The 18,080-nt window shown below is 36.8% G+C and overlaps 1 protein-coding gene across 9 annotated transcripts in view; it reads left to right on the forward strand.

Moving 5' to 3' along the window:
- NLGN1 (neuroligin 1) overlaps positions 1 to 18,080 on the forward strand; it is a 1,061,800-nt gene that overhangs the window by 216,286 nt on the left and 827,434 nt on the right. For 4 of the 9 annotated variants that reach the window (XM_074298218.1, XM_074298208.1, XM_074298212.1 and 1 more), the window contains exon 1: positions 14,580 to 14,731. The exons of 1 other annotated variant lie outside the window; for it this stretch is intronic. The gene's annotated coding sequence lies outside the window, so the exon portion shown is untranslated. Of the gene's footprint in view, positions 1 to 14,579; positions 14,732 to 15,208; positions 15,315 to 15,375; positions 17,225 to 18,080 lie in introns of those variants that run through there. 4 more of the 9 variants (XM_074298216.1, XM_074298213.1, XM_074298211.1 and 1 more) reach the window with 4 other exon arrangements.

Consider the following 18,080-nt stretch of genomic DNA (forward strand, 5'->3'; position numbering starts at 1 on the left):
TTTTCAAAGTAACCTGACTTTATTCTGTGGTTATGGCTTAGATCTTACCTGGAGAATTGAGAGTCTGTCCAAAGGATGATGAAAAGGGATGAAAGAGATTGGAAGGTTCCATCTGAAAGAATCCAGGTCGGATAGGTAGTTGGAATAGTGGATAGCATGCTGGTGCTGGAGTAAGGAGGACCTGAGTTCAAATCTAATTTCAGACATTTGACAAGTAGTGACAAATAGAAAACAAGAATATAGGTAAAAGGAAAGGGGGGAAAGCTTTGATAGATGCAGAGAAGACACCAGGAAATATTTTATTGACTTGAATTAATACTTGGAATAGGTAGAAAATATCAAGTTTTGGACATAATGGCAGTCAGGGTTGTTATGAACTTCCAATGAGAAAGTCTATGTGCAAATATGTTGGAAATTTTGTAATGATATTGAACTCTGTTATATAGAGATTGCTAATGTTTAATTGTTTCAGGAATCTTATTTTTCATGACACCATTTGGGGATTTCTTGGCAGATATTGGAGTGCTTTGCCATTTTCTTCTCCAGCTTATTATACAGTTGAGGAAACTGAGGCAAACAGGGTTAAGTGAGTTGTCCAAGGCCACATAACTAGTAAATGTCTGAGACCAGATACGAACTCAAGAAGGTCAATCTTTCTTACTCCAGGCCTAGCATTCTACCCACCAATTCACTTAGCCAACCATTATATCTACATGAATTCCTCTAAAATTTTAAATACTCCTTAATGGTAGACAAAATTAGGGTTTTAAATAATGAAAAATGGCTTATGTTTGTCTTCAGAATATGATTTTTTGAATGCAGACATATCTCATAGTCTGAAAATGAAATTTTTTTTTTATAAAATGATGAAGACATTTAGAAACAAATTTGGTGCTGTGATTTTTGAACTATGGTTGGTAACACCTGAGAAGTCATAGAGAAAGGGGGTAGGGAAATAGTAGAAGACTAGACCAAGATACATTTTGTCCTATAATTGTTTAAAGCAGAAAAAAATTGCATAATGAAAAGTATAAGCCAATGGACTTAATACCAGTCTCTGCCAAAGTTACTTTACACATGATTTGAGAATATTTATAAATGAAATGGTGATCACTAGATTTGAAAACAACAAGCTATATAAGTTTATCTTGTTTATTCTCTTGGTAGACCAGAGGATTAGCAAACGTACCATACATATTAATTTCAACAAAATACTTAGAAACTCCTTTCACAAAATGCTTATGAACAGCATGGACCAAGATTGGCTGGATTTTAAACTGAATTGAATTGAATTAAAAAAGAAGAGGGAGAAATCCGTTGGTATGCCAATGGGGCCCATATTTGATTCTGTTCTACTAACATATTTATCAATGGGAAAATATAAAGCAAACATAATTAATAGGAAATTAAAGCCCTGCTCAATTGAGGATGTAGTAAGATATTATCCAACTGTCCTTAATGAGATCAATAAGATCAGATAAACTGTACACCAAGCTCATTAATGATCATGATTCTGCCACTTACAATCTAGGATATCCCTAGGAAATCTGGGTTCTTCACCTTCTATCTCTATAAAATAAGAAAACTTTACAAGATAATATCTAAGATTCCATCATGTTCTAAGAGTAAAATCTTGTGATCTTGTAATTGCTGAAACATACGGATTGATTTTTTTACCAGGTGAATTTCTAGGACCAGTAAGTGGTGATTAATGAAAGAAATCTCCAATTTATGTCTCAGGCTCTGTGTTTTGTGCTGTTATGTTTAACAATAGTCACCATAATGTGCATGAAGACATAATTAGCATGGTTATCATATTTGTAGATAATTTAGAACTGGGAGAAATATCTAATACCTTGGCATATAGGAATAATATGAAGTATTTAAATTATAATGATGAACTAAGTCTATTAAAATAAAAATTTAATAGGGTAAATATAAACCCTTCCTTTTTAGGTTCGAGGAATCAATTGCAAGGGAACAGGATGAAGGAATTTGTTTGTCTAGAGTACTGGTGAAAAAAACCAAAGAGACACAATATTTGCTTTCAGTGTGATGGGGTGGCTTAATATAATTGAAGGTGAGATTTGGGATTCCAAAGGGCACTGCAAGGAGAGCACAAAACTGGGCAGTTGATGGAAAGGTAGTAATATAAAGTGAGGCAATTCTATTGAAGAAAATACTAACCATAACAAGGGGTGCTCAAGGGTTAAAGAAAGGGGGAATTGAGTAGTTTGGGGAGCAGAAAAACTAGCATTCTGGTCAGTTTTTAATAAGGTTCTTATCTTCAGGAGGTAACAGTGGGGTAAAAAACAGAAGTGGGCGTCGTAAGATTCCTGATATATGGGGGCTAGGGCTGGGGGAGGCTATCTGAGGAATTAGTGATGAGCTGAGATTCAAACTTCCCATTGGAAAAAGGGGTCTTTAACCATTATTTTGAACAGAGAATGTGTCTCCTCAACAGCTTATTGATGAACTGCTAAAGTCCTTATATAAGGAACTCCCCAAACTATTGTGTCTTAAAACAATATTAACAGAAGCTCAAAATGATAATCAGTTGGTCAGAATATCTGCTAAGAACTTACTGTATGTAGTAGGCTTTAGTGCTAAGAGCTGAGAGTACAGAGAAAGACAAACACTATATTTCTGCTCAAGGAACTTAGTTGGAAAAGGAGAGATATAAAGAACTAGGTATAAAGAATAACTCAAAAGTTGGTGTAATATTATTTTCACTTTTTTGTTTTTTTCTTTCTCATTGTTTACCTTTTTGTTCTGATATTTTTTTACAACATGACTAATATGGAAATAGTTTTAAATTATTGTACATGTCTAACCCATATCACATTATTTGCTATCTTGAAAAGGGGAGAGGGAAGAGAGGGAGAGAAAAAAAATTGAAACTAAAAATCTTACAGCAATAAATGTTGAATATATTTTAACATATTTAATATATATTGGACTATATGCCATCTAGGGGAAGGGATGGCGTGAAGAAGGGGAAAATTTGGAACAGAAGGCTTTGTAAGGGTCAGTGTTGAAAATTTACTCTGCATAGGTTTTGTATATAAAAATATATAATAATTAAAAATGAATGTTGAAAACTGTCTTTACATGTAATTGGAAAAGATAAAATATTATTAAGTGAAAAAAGTACATGTAAACATGCAAGACAATCTAAGAATAGTTAGTATAGCTGAATGATTCTGTTGAGCTCTCTACATTATATTCTTTATCCTTCTTTAAAGGAAGGATAGTCATGAGGCCATTTCCAAAGGAAAATGATCTAGACCACAAAGGAACTAGAACTATGTTAGATAAGAATCATTTGGAGGAATAAGCCGGGGGTTGGGGGGACAATGCATAATTACCTTGAAATATGTTTGTTGAATAGTTTAATTGAAGAATTAATAGAACTATAAACTCAGATTTGAAAGGAGCTATAGAGGCTTGATCTGACCTCCCAACAAATGTAGGTATTTTCCCTGAAACATTAAGGGGAAGGTGTTCAGTACTTCAATGTAGCCCATTTCATTTATTCAGTCAGACACATTTATGTCTAATAACAGCTAGGTGGTGCAATAAATACGGTGCTGGACCTGAAGTCAGGAAGCTCTTGTTCAAATTCATCCTCAGACACTGTATGACCTTGAAAAAAATTTTAATCTCTGTATGCCTCAGTTTCCTTAACTGAAAAAGAGAATAATAGTTTCTTTTTCTCAGAATTGATGGGAAAATCAAAAGAGCTATTTATAAAGTTATTTGTAAATCTTAAAATGCTATGTAAATGCAAGTTGTTGCTGTTGTTATTATTATTATATTTAACTAGAAAAATTTTCCTAGTATTGAACCAAATTTGCCTCCTTATAACTTGTACCTATTAGCTATATAGCTCTACCCTCTAGAGCTGCATAGAATAAGTTGAATCTCTCTTCTACTTCTCAATTGTTCAAATATTTGGACAACTACCATTCAACCCATCCATTCAAAAAACACTTTTTAAAGAGCTGATTATGAGCCCAACCAGTGCCTCTGCCCTCAGAGATTTTGCATTTTGCTCTGGGGAGTTGAGGAAATAATCAAATTTCTTGTCCTGTCTCAACAAATTTAATTGTTTCCATCTATTTTTTCCTATAACATTTTATTTTCAGATTCTGCACCACTTCAGTTAGCATACTTTGGGGGTGCCATTTTTTCCTCTGTTTTTCTTTTAAAAGTATTAAATACAGTAATATTTTTGGGAAAGCGAGGTGGTTAAAAAATAGAGACACGAAGAACCAATCCACCCCTCCCAAAGCAAACCAAAACAATTGCCTCCCAGGCCATGATTCATGATTCAAACATCTATGGCAGGACCATATAACTCGTCTGAATACCAGTAAAAGGAGCTACAATTCTGGTACATTCAGGTTGTGGGTTCAATTGCAAATGAGTACAATAAAGCAAATATAACAATAAATTGGATATGACAATAAAGTGAATCACATGGAGATTTGGAAGATTTTTCAGTGTAGAAAAATACTTATGTTCATACTCCACAATTGTCTAGTAAGTGAACAATAATAATATGACCAAAATGTGCTTATCTTAATTTAAAAATACTTTATTGCTAAAAAATACTAAACGCCACCTGAGTCTTCAGTGAGTGGTAATCTTTTTCTTGGTGGAGGGTTTTGCTTCATTGTCTCTGGATGCTGATTGATCAGAGAGGTGGTTCTTGAAGGTTGAGTGACTGTAGCAATTTCTTAAAATAGGACAACAATGAAGTTTGCCACATCTATTGATTCTTTCTTTCACTTGAACACTTAGAAGTCGTTGTAGGCTTATTAATTAGCCTAATTTCAATACTATTGTGTCTCAGGGAATAGGAAGGCTCAAGGAGAGGAAGAAAGACTAGAAAAGCAATTGGGTAAAGTAGCTAGAACATATGCAATATTTATCATTAAATTTTAATTTATGGACACAATTTGTAGTGCCCCAAACCAATTCCAATGGTAACGTCAAAGATCACTGATCACAAATCACTTATAGTGATTTATATATGTCTATTTTGTAGAATAAGTCAACTGGCACCATTTTCTCATCAGCCTGTGCTCACATCATTTCTCTATATCACATTTGGGTAATTCTAGTGTTATTTAAAACTTTTCCATTATTATTATGACTGCTATAAGTCACTATAAGTGACTTATCTAAATAAATAGTGATATTTATATATCAGTGATATTAGTGATATATATATATATGATATCACTAATATCACTATTTATATATCATGATTTGTATAATATATATATATTTAGATAAGTCACTTATAGTGACTTATAGCAGACATAATAATAAGAAAAGATATTAGTGATATCACTGATATATAAATATCACTATTTATAGTATATATTTATTTAGATAAGTCACATATAGTGACTTATAACAGACACAATAATAATGAAAAAGTTTTAAATAACACTAGAATTACCCAAATGTGATATAGAGAAATGATGTGAATTCATGCTGATGAGAAAATGGTGCCAGTTGACTTATTCCATGCTACAAATCTTCAATTTCTTTAAAATAATAATGTCACTAACAACACAAGACCAACAATACACATCTGAGTAAGCAAAGTACCCCAAATGAGGTATGCATTAGAGACAATTGAACAGTCTACCAAAACCAGAATTAAGATTTTTTTCTCTGCCTTCATCTGTCTCACTGGTCAAATCATGAACAGATGGGAGAAACTGTAGTGATTTTCACTCAGATTGTGACATGTTTCATATGGGTTAGAACACTGGAGTTGGGATAGACCTGGATTTGAATCCTGCCTCCAGCTGTTGCCTACTGGTGGTTGAAAAAAGTCAACTCATCACTCTGTGCCTCAATTTCCTCATCTATGAAGTGGGGGATAATAGTAAAACCTACCATCCAGGGCTAATGTATATAACGTACTTTGCAAATTTGAAAGCCTGCTTAAATGAAAGCCTGTTATTTTTTTTTAAAAATGTATTGCCTAATGTATACAATAAGCATTAAAAAAACATTTGTTGAATGAATAAATGCAGATAAATTTTCCTCTGTCACCCTGTTTTTTAATAACCATGGCAGAAAATCCTCTTAAATATTCATTCATAGTAAATCTTGCCTTTAGCTCCTTGAATTAAGTAACTCCTTTCTTGCCCTTATTGGCATATCCCCTTCCAAACTGGAAGGAATCAGGATTAAGGAGACTTTAAGGAGGACTCCCTCAGTTTGCCACAAAATACTCATAATTCTCTTTCTTCCTCCAGAAAAAAAAAAGTGATCAAAATTGTAGAGAAAAAAGTTAACTTTTAACTTTGAATTTACATCGGTATGAACTAGGTGGCAATGATATTAATGTGAAATATCTCAGGATGGAGGAAAGTAGATGACTTTGGACTTCTGCCTATTTAGTCTTACAATAGTCTTTATTTTGTTTAAGGTATTGGGAGTTCACAGAAAACCACAGATTCCCTTGTTTATATATAGGAACATAAATCCATTTTTTAAAAAGCTGTCTACAATTTCAGTTTGATTTTTAAAAATTAAATTCCTTAATTGAGTGTGGATAATCCTGTCTAGTGCACAGATTATGAACACATTGAACACACATGTATCATACCTCATTCATATATACATGCCCTTTGGTACCAGGCACAGTGCATTTCATAATCGTGTTTGAGTAATCAAATGCCTCTTCCTCCCCAAATGTATGTTTGTGTTTCAAATGTATGTTTATGTTTGTATATAGAAGAAGAATCATATCTCATTCTTTTATAAAAAGATAACTTTGATCTTCAGAAAACTGTGGAAACAAACCTTTCAAAACAACTGAAATATGCTCATCAAATAACACCCAAATGTTTATTTTAACTATATCATTTTATTATAAAAAATTCCCAGATAAAAATAGCTTACATTATGTTGGGGTTTAAAGGTTGAAAAATCCTTTTTTTCTATCTTTCCATGATATTGTTGTAAATTATTGTTCTCATTTTACAAGAGAAAAAAAAAAGGAAATTAAAACTTAGGGTATTAAATTATCTTACTTATAGATGCTTCAATTTCAAAATCTCTATCTCCCAACCCTTGAACAATGGGTAGTTTAAAATAGAAGCATGTAAATAAACAGAATAATCTTTAATTTTAATAAAGACTTATCTATATATCTATACATCCATATAAATATATACATACATATATATTATACACACATATATATCAATATACATATCTATCATCTTATTTCTAGATTGAATATCCTTACATTGAATGCTTTTAAGATTTATTGTCACATTTTCTCATATTGATATGAAGATAGATATTTTTGATTTTTTTTCTTTACATTTCCAGAATATAGATGCCTTCAAAGTGCATATAGTAGGTTCTTAGGAAATGCTTCTGAAATTGATTGATAATAATGAAAACATAGCTTGAATAAATGAATAGTCATTATAGAGAAAATAAGCACAGACCCCAGCAAAAATGAAATGAAGTTCCAAAGGCATGAGTGTGAATTTTCTATATATTTCCAAAGATTATTTAACCAGTAATAAATATTATCAAGTTTAGCTCATTCCAGGATATGTGAGAATGAATTGTAATCAACTATGGTAGGATAAAGAGTGGTAAAGACAGCCAAAAGACTCAATGAAAATAATTTAGAAGAATCCATTTTTAAGATGAAAGATTGATCCCCAGAAATCTCCACCGTGTAATATCTGTACAAAATCTGGGCTGGAACAAATCTAGCTAATGAAATTCTGTGAAATGAGAATGTAGGCTTTAAATACTAGTTTATCAAAGCATAAGAGATTTTAAAGTTAGGAATTTCAAAAGTAGAACATAATTATGTCAATTAAATATAAGTAGACTTGATAAAAAGGGATGTATTCTAGAAAGAAATAAGAGTTCTAAATTGTTACTATGGTTTGATTAATGAAACAATGGTTACTTGCTATACAAGCCCCGATTGTAGACAGCTCAATTCATATCTCCATTTAACTATGCCATTTCTCTCCACATTTTCCTGTAAATTCTCTACTGAGAATCATCCAATGAACTGGAGGCCTTTTTTCAGGTCTTTTTTCCATTTCCAACTACCAGTGCAGCCTTTGGACAGTCCTGCTGCTATTGTTTCCTGTTAGAACAAAAGCTCTTTGAGGGCAAGAACTCTTCGTTTTTTATTTGTGAATTCTTAGCACTTGTTATGACAAATGCCCCATACCAGGTGTTGAACAAATACTTGTTTATCCATAGAATATAAACTCGACAGCAGGAATGTCATTTTTTATCTTTGTGTCATTAGGATTTAGGCATTAAACACATAGTAGGTGCTTAAAAGGGCTTATTTATTTGTTGTTAATATGTTGGGATGGATATTGGAAAATCATTAAGTGAGACAAAATGAATTTTATTTTTTACTTTGAATTATTTCCTCCTTCATATACTGTGTAATGTTCTTTCAGCATCTCAGAACAGCCATTTCTGGATGAGATGGGCTCATTCCCCAGATACCCAGACTCCTATTACTACTTACTTGGTTTCCATTACCAGTTCTTGAGAATGTTTGAGTTGGAAATATCAAGACTCATCTGGTAAATTTAGCATCAAAGCAGGTGTGCTCTCCCAAGACATACCTGCAATATTCAGTGCCAGGCAAGTGCTTCAAGTCGTCTTCCCTAATTAAGCAGGATTGTGAGTGAATTCATCCTCGTAGGAAAAATATCTTCATAAACAGCTGCCTTTGCAATACTTAGGACTTTGTAACATGGCTATCTCTCTCTCTCTCTCTCTCTCTCTCTCTCTCTCTCTCTCTCTCTCTCTCTCTCTCTCTCTCTCTCTCTCTCTCTCTCCCCGACCTTATCTCTTCCATTTCCTTCCTATCTGCCTGACATTTTCTATTTGCACACATATTTTCAGTATTCACAAACATCTATTCACTATTTTTGTTCCTTTCATAAACCTAACCAGTCTAGATAATGTCATATAATACATATACTAAGTATGTAGATAATTTTGTTTATTCATTTTGGTTCAAGTGTTTGGAACTTAAAATTATGTTATCCAAAGGGAGATTTCAAAGTTTATAAAGAATATTTTCTCTCATAATGTAAAAATCTCCATTATTTCTATTTACATCTTCTCCAAAGATGATATCTTATTCCAGTTTCTACACCAGATCTTAAAATGTTTCCAAATTAGAACTCTTTAAGTCATTTGATTGATTTATAATATTAATTAGTAAAAGGATAATATGGAGGAAAACATCAAAAATGATATGTAGAAATGTTTAAAAAACAGAATGTACCCTCTTATTGATAAACTTTTAAATAATTAGTGGCAGTTAATTCATTTTTGATTTCTTTTTTTTTTTTCTTTCCATCAATGTGATATAGGAGAAACGTAAAAAGATATGAAACCATAAGAGTTAGATTTCCATATTGTTCTATATTCACAATGGGATGAACACTGAGCTGCAATTCATAAAGACCTCTGTTTGAATCCTTAATCTCGTCTCAAATCCTTAGTAGCTCTGTGACCTTGAGCAAATCATATAACCTGCCTGAGCCTTAGTTTCTTCATCTCTAAAAGAAAAAAAATAATAACTTTAGCACCTACTTCATGTTGCTTTTATAAGGATCAAATGATTTAGTATATCCAAAATGTTATCAGACATTAAAGCCACATGCAAATGACAGTTATTATTGTGATTTAGATTGTTCTTAGTATCCCTCCAGGAAAGAACAAATGGATGAAGGATATTTATTGCCCATATTTTGACATGCAATTGGATGGACAACCCAAAGAGCTTGCTCATTAGTATTTATGTCTGTAGTAGACAATACAAATGTTTCATGAGTTGGGGACAAGATTTAATGGAAAATGGACTGAATTAGCTCCAGGAAATTTTAAAACAACTTTAATGACCCCAAGTTTCTCTCAATCACAAAGGCCTGTCTTTAAAATAAAACTAAACTAAACGAAACCACATTTTTTTTTTTTTACCAATGCTGTGTTGCTATGATATATAGAACTCAATAATTCCTTCCAGTACTGAAAATGAGTGTCACATAAAAAGCAAAGGAGTGGAGGACAGTGGGTATGAGCAGGGTGTAATATATAAACAGCAAGGAACTTCAAAAGATAGCTAGAAGAAAATTTCTTATCTCGGAAATGCATGATAGGAAGAGAAGATAGGTAGGTTAAATGGTAAGATGGTCAGATACATAGCCAGAGGGATCTATTGGTACATTCAGAAAAGTCCCAATATGGAATGAGGCAATCCACAAGACTTGAAAATTCCATTATTGGAGGAAACATCTTCATAGATAAGGTCAGAGATCAATTCAAAGATATAAATACTATGATTATCATTATTATATCTATTATTTCTTTGGAAATTTTTCTCTCCTGAACTAGGCAACCCTTTGAATAGATAGATGCTTACTTGTAGATAATTTTCCTTTGTTTTTAAAAGGCCATTTGAAATATAGATGTAAATTTTACAAAGGATTTATCAAGATTTTCTACTTAATTTTCTTCTGTACCTTGTATATCACTGAAATAAACTGAAGCATTTTTGAGTTCTTATAAGAAACATATATTCATCATTTTTCAGTAGTGTGCACTTAAAGATGTTTACAAATACATTTTTGTTAACTCATTCTAGCATCTGTAATGTTCATTTTTTCCCTTTATTTTACCAACATTGACCTTTATTTTTTCATCTATTGACTTTTGATTTGAGGGATCACTAAAGGTTATGATAGGTGAAGACCCAGATTCTAATCTCAGCTCTACTAGACTACTTACGTAACTGTGATTATGTCTCTCAAGAGTTGAAAGAACCTCCAAAGGCCATCCAGTGAAACTATACATGATCAGATATCCTCCTCTCCTCCTACCCCATAGTATCTCCCAATGGTTATCCTAAGTCTGCTTAAAGATCTGTGGGAATGGTGAATTCATTGACTCATGAAATATCCCATTCCACATTTGCTTAACTTAATTTTTAGAAAACTCTCTTTTTTTGAGCTTCAATCTGTCTGTTACCAAGTTTTACCTATTTCTGGTTCACTTAGCCAAATGTGAACAAGCCAAATCACTGTTCTAAATAGAAACCCATTGACATTTTGAAGACAGATAGCAACTCCATGTACTCTCCAGGCATCTTTTCTTGTCCAGGCTAGATATCCCACAGACTGGTTCTTAGAACCATTATTCTGGTTATCTTCAGTATCCTTCCTCTTTAATTCTTCTCATTGGTATAAAGAAGAGGCTGGGAAAATAGATTTCTGATGTCCCAGCTCTCAAATTCTATGATTTGTATGATTCCAGTGTTTTATTACTTCTCCTATCTTTTGTGAATTCTAAAATGTAATGACTACTCACTGCAATAATATCCCTTGATTCTATAACTCCCTTAGGTTGTAGATCATCAGGCCTTTGAATAAGTCTTAAGATGCAAGGCTAGAAGTGACATTAGAAATCATCTTGTCCTGGCCTCAGGGAAGCAGAGATCTAGAGTTTAAAGGGCTCTAGAGCACAATTCTCTCATTTTACAAATGAGGATGCTGTGGGCCATGGGGGTCACACAGTTAGGGAGTAAGCAAGAAGGTTGACAACTGGACCTACGTCTTTGGACTTTAAATCTATTTCTCTTTCCACAATCCTATCTTGCCTCTGGATTACACATCTGCACTTATTTGCTTTTGAGTTTCTTTCACTAATTGTTTCACTTTTCATATGTTTCCTACAAAGTGGTTTTATTTTTGGTTCCCTCTTTAAATCTATTCAATCTTTCCCTTCCCCCATTTTGGATTATGGTTTCCATTTATAAATTGTAAAGAATGGAGATCCATCATTGAAACAAATGAAAACCACTTCATAGCCAGAGCTGGGATATGATCTAGTATAAGGTAAGCTCCTGTGGGCAGGAACTATATTTAATTTTAGTGTATGTATCTCTAGTGTCTAGCCCAGTTCCTGGTATATAGTAAATACTTTAAAAATGGTTACTGAATATAAAGTATAAGGAATACATAGACAGACAGAAACACACACACTCACACAAAATTAATTTAGAATTCTAATCACTTATGACAAATATTCTTAATTTTTCCTGTGTCATGGATCCCTTTGACAGTCTGATTAAGCCTATGGATCCCTTCTTAAAATAATAATAAAAAAAAAAAACATAGGATTATAAAGGAAACAAATTATATGGACACATACAGGCTTGTGACTCTAGGCAAGCCATTCCTGAAGATTAAATGTGTATTGAGGTTGATGATATTCATTGATGGAGGGAATTTCCTTATTGGGAGTCCCCTGCACCAAAAATATCATTGTGTAGTAAAAAAAAAAAAAAAATGTCAAGAGTCAGAGAAAGCACATTCAAATTTCACTTCTCACTCTTGGTATCTGCATAATCTTGTAAATGAGATAACCTGCTGTTAACTCAGTTTTTTGTTTGTTTGTTTGTTTGTTTGTTTTATAGAAAGGAAGGAATGGATGAGTTCTGAGGACCCAGCTCTAGTGCTGTTATTATATAAATAATAGCTCAGGATCAAAAATTTTAAAAATATCAATAATAAACATAAAACTGTCCTATATAACATATTACACCAAAGGTTGGCAAGGTGTAATAGCTTATTTGATGATCACAGCCTACTATAAGTTGAGATAAGTTCTTTTTTTTTTTTTTTTTTAACACTTTAGGAAACAGGTTCAGGGAGGTTAAATGATTCTTAATAGGAAGATATCTGGAAGGTGTAAACTCAATCTCCCCATTTTATAGGAGGCACAACTATCTTCAGTGCATTCTTGATGAAATAGTTGATGGTCTTATTAGCACAAGAATTTTGGCTTCTGAAAATCCCCTTCCCTCCCCAGTTTAATGGCTTCTCTCTTACATCAAACTGCTTCCCCTCTACCAGACAGTGGAAAGGGATATAGAATTATTGTACTGTCTAGAAGAACTAAGTTTGAGCACGGACTCTCTTTTTACTCATGTCCTCAGGGACAAGTGATAACTTTTATGCTTCATTTTTTTTTTAATCTGTAAAATGGGAATGGTAATAATAATAATAGTAACAATTACATAAATAATTTGAACTGCTTGACCTCTCATGGCATCGCTGTGAACATAAGATCTCACAACTCGTGGAAAGAGCTTTGTAAATGGTAAAGCACTTTGTAAATGTCAGTTATTTTCTTCTATTGTGCTATGAATTAAATTATATAACCAGAAAATGTCCATGATTATCACTATCCAAAGAAACCTTAGGGTTCTTGCAGCCACCATTGGCCTGAATGTGGCCAACTTCATCAGTCACGTGACCTTCTCCATAGGCTCTCCCCCCACCCCCATTCGTCGCACTTGGCTATAGAATTCTCTGAAAGAGTCTGAATGGAATCCAGGGACTCCTGAATTTCAGGATTGCCAGATGAAAATCTTGCCAGGTTCATAATCACCTTTAGACTCTGCCCTCTGGTTCTAGGCTCCTGGGAGCCACCATTTTGCTTGTGGTGCCCAATTACTGTCAGGATTTGGAAATGAAAATAAATCTGTTAAAATTCAGGCATTCTAGCAAAGAGAAAAAAGCAGTTTATGAATCCTGTTTCTGAACACAGCTTGGATCAGAAAGGTTGTGACCCCTCATTTGGATTTGCGGGGTCTGAGTTCTTTTTCTAGAAACAAAGATATTTGCTTTGAAATCCCTGCTTTATCCTAAACTGGCATCTTGGAAACACCACTAGAGGAAGGATTCTGGAGGAAGGGAGAGGAGGGAGGTTGCTGGGAAATAACAGAATCACAACAGATATAAGAAAAGGGGGGGGGGAAGAAAAAGAAAAAAAAATCCACCTTTTTAGACAAGTTCTATAGTAGTACCTATGCTGTTCATATTAATCTCGGGGCAGCTTGCTTGATGGTTAACTATGGTAACAGAGGAATATCTTCAGGGGAAAAGGGGAAAGAAAAAAAAAAAAAAACAGGGGAAAAAAGTGGAATGGCTGCAGTTTTGCTCGTCGCCACTAGGGGTACCTTTGTACCATTTTTCATCCAGCACCAATTTGGAGTTGAAACCTATATTAGGGGAAAAGCAGGGTCCTCGGCATTTTTTTTGCGAGCGGTGCACCCAGAATCCAAAAAGATTTTTTTTAGCCTTGCCACCCTTCCAAAGAGAGCTTGAGCCCCTCGGTTCCCCCGCCGCCGAGCTCGGGGATCCCTCCAGTGGCCAGCCTCAGTCCGGGGGAGGGGGGGCTTCGTTTTGGAGGTCAATTTCCCATCGAGATAAATCTATTGGATTAGCAGGATTATCTGATTGCAGCGGCCAAGAAGTAGCGCGGGGCTGGACCGCGTCTGGGGCTCGCCGGAGAGTCGGCTTCCCGTGAAGCAGCCTGGGGGGTCGCAGCCCTGGGGATCGCTGGTGCAACTGGAGGGGGGACAGCACGATCGCTAGGTTGGGGAAGTGTCTGGGGTGACTTAGGGGGGCGGGGAGAGGGAGAGAGAGATTGAGGGAGGGAGAGATCCACACTCAGAGACTGAAAGAGAGAGAAAGAGAGAGAGAGAGAGAGAGAGACAGTCGGGGAGGGGGGGGGAGAGAAGGAGCGAGGAGCCCCGGGTTGCAGCTGCTCCAGCCCCAATAACGCCTGGAACGCCGGAGCCAGGAGCGCCGCGGGGCCGCCACTGCAAACGCCTACTGAACTGGTAAAGACTTTGCTTCTCGCCGGCAGCGGCTGGGGGCCCGGGCTGGGGGCTGCTGTCGGGGTGGGCTGGGGCGGGAGTAGGGGGGGGGCGCTCTTAATTGGGGAGGGGGCGGGCTGGCCAGCTGCCGGGTCTGCAGGTGCATCTCGCTGCAGGTGCCACCGCCGGGCGTTCCTTCTTGGAAATCGGGGGACAGAAGGGGCTCGAGCCCCAAACCTGCTGCGGGGGTGGCCAGAAGTAAGGGGGTGTGCGAGGGAGGGGGAAGTCGGTGGAGTCTCGGCGCCTCTGCCCTGACCGAGCGGGCCGGGGTGTCGGGGGCGCGGCCTCTGGACAGCTCCCCCTTACCCTAGGGGAGGGGGGCTCCCAACTTTGGTTCTGGGGGGAGCTCGCTCCTGCAGTCTGGGCTGCCCGCCTGCCTCCGCGGGGGAACTTCCCGGGAGGAGACGGTGGCGGCGGTGCTCGGGAGAAGCTCCATGCACGCCACAGGGGAAGGAAAAAAAAGGAGAGAGAGAGAAGGAAAAAAAGAGGGGGAAGAGAAACAGAACAGATATCCCTGCTGCTCCCATTGCTGCTGCTGCTGCTGGGGGTGAGCTGGGGGGTTCTGTTGGGGCTGTGGGGAGAATGGACTGCTTGCACACACACACACACACACACACACACACACACACACACACACACACAAATCCAGACACAATCACACACACACACACGCAGGGTTTCAGGGTCACTGGAGATCTGAGAAGCGGTCAACTGGGCACTCAGCTTTTGTTTTCTGTACCCCTCTTCCCCGGCAGGACTGTCAATATCACAGTCCTAGGTAACTTTCCTTGAGTTAAATCGCTAGATTCTGCAGCTTCACCCACCCCCCACCCCTTTCCCCTTCACTCTTCCTCCCTCCCTCTCTCCCTCCTGTCCCTGCACTCCCTCTCCTCTTTCCTTCTTTCTCCACTTCCTCTCTTGTCTCGCTCCCTCTCTGCTCTCCCTTCTCTCTCCCTCTCACCCTCTTCCTCTAGCTCCGTCTCTCTCCAAGCCCAGCCGACTCTAGCTAGCCAGAGTGCAGCCGGCAGGCAGGCGGCTGCATTTCGGGAGCATCCGTCCATTGCCTTGCCACTTGCTGGGCTTTCTTTCCTGATGGCGAGATGCATTTTCCCAGGCAGTTGAATCCAGGACCTTAAAAATCCCATTTCTTCATTCCCCTCTTTCCTTGCAGTTTCCCCCCTAATATCCCTCCTTCCCTCGGGGAAGGATGATGAGCTTCCAGCAGGTATAATTAAAACGAGGCAGCCAGATGATTTAGAGTTACAGCTCCAAGTTACATTGGAATTAGGAAAAGCATCCAGAGCTTCCCCAACCATTTTAGGATCCCCTATGCCTTCCAAGCCATCACGTTGATAGAGTTGATTTGTTTAATGGAAATATTGAGCTCCATGTGGGGGCATTCTTGTTATAGTGGATAAGCTAATAACAACAATCCCTCCTTTTCCCCTCTGACCCCTTGTAGCATCATCATTTCGTTGGCTTTTCCTTGAAAAGGGCTAATTTCATGTTGATCTCTCAGATAGGAAAAAGCACAAAGAAGAAATGGAGTTAGGGGTATATTGCAAACGTGAAAGACAAGACTTGGAGTGTTTAGCACTTTTTCCTAATAGCAAATATTATTCAGGACTTCCTGCCTACCAGATATACATAGATGCCTACATGGTCTGAGCACTCAAGGGAGCTACAGTCTCATGTATGTGCAGTGAAAGCCCACTTATCCACGTCATTTGGAAATCTTTCATGTGGGATGGCTTCCTCAGGACATGGCAAATGTTTTGTACAATTTGAGCATAGATCGGAGGAGCGCTATGGTTGGGTTCCCCAAACTTTCCTTGGAGATTTTGTAAAGGCTCTTCCAGTTCTGAAAAAAAGCAGATTTCACTAAGTGATTTTTCTTTTTCTTTCTTTTTTTCTTTCTGTTTTTTCCCCCTTTCTCTCCCCCCCTTTTATTTTTTAAAGGAAAAAAAAATAAAAAAGCAAAGCAGACTGACAAGAGCTATTCAGGTGGAACAAGTTACAATTTTCTTGCTTTTTAAGGTTTTAGAGACTCGATAAAATGATAGCAATAGGAAGAAAGAATCTTAAGGAACATTTTTCTCCCTAAATAGGTATCTGAGAGGACATGCATTGTCTTTATTCCACCGAGCTGGCTGTCACGTGGATTACATGCAGAGTGTAACTAGCAGAGAGGCAATGATGTGCCCTAGCATACCCAAGCCTACTAACTGCACTAACCAGTAACACTTAACATCTCCTTCCAGCAGTTTAACTGAGACTCGGAAGGCAGCTAGCACAGAGTACAGAGAAGGCCAGTGACGAGGCTCTCTGAGACACATGAATAAAGAGGTTAGATGGCAGGGCATTCAGAATTTCCACCGTTCAGGCTGGCAGAGAATACGGCTGTTAATATTCAGCACCCTGGTCCAAGTGGACATGCTTGGGACTATTTTGTTGGAGGTGAGGCAGTCTTTTAAAGATGGTGATTTCAAGACAGGAAGGGAGGAGGAGGAGGTGGAGGAGGCTTGTAAATGGATGTGAAAGTAACTGGAGGATTTCAATGTGGGGAAAGGGCTAATTTTTAAATGAATTTGCATATTTCATAATCACTGATTCATATGCCAGCATGTGCCATAGGATTGTTGAAATCAGAGGACCAGCTGAAAGATGCATTTGCAGTGGTTAAGTAATACTGATTGTTGTCAAAGGGGGAATGCTATTAACTTTTTACTTGCGTTTTCCAGCATATAAAAGGGAATAGAATACAAAGAACGAGATTTAGGGCTGATCTGTAGCATCATGGAAATGGCTACTTGGTATATTAATTTTTTCCCAATTTTGAAACAATGTTTCCATACTAGAATCCACATATTAAAATTAATCTTTGTTCATGATAGGGGCAGTTTTTTGATAGTTAAAAATTAAATATTAAAGTTTAAAAAATTGATAGTTAAAATTTCCTACTAGCTTTTGAAAAAAAAAATCAGGATTTGAAAAGAAAACAATTTATCAGAAGGATTAAAAGTGATAGTAATAAACCAGTTAGATCGGTGTCCCGAAGCAACTGAGCAGACAGTGTCAAAGTTACTCAAAGATTTGATTGGACTCCTGAAAAAAGTTTGTTTTATTTTAATGTTTAGGACAAGGATATAATGTAATTGTGTTTGGGTGGTACTTTCCATGCACACGTGCACACACACATACTGAGAGAGACAATATTGTAGTCAATGTTCTGTGTTTATTTCTGAGGTATTCTATAGGTTGTGAATTAAAAAAAAAAAGCAATGGCAAGGAAAAGGCTCACTGAGCACTGAAA

Source organism: Sminthopsis crassicaudata, chromosome 3 (assembly GCF_048593235.1).
Source record: "Sminthopsis crassicaudata isolate SCR6 chromosome 3, ASM4859323v1, whole genome shotgun sequence".
Classification (NCBI taxonomy): domain Eukaryota; kingdom Metazoa; phylum Chordata; class Mammalia; order Dasyuromorphia; family Dasyuridae; genus Sminthopsis; species Sminthopsis crassicaudata.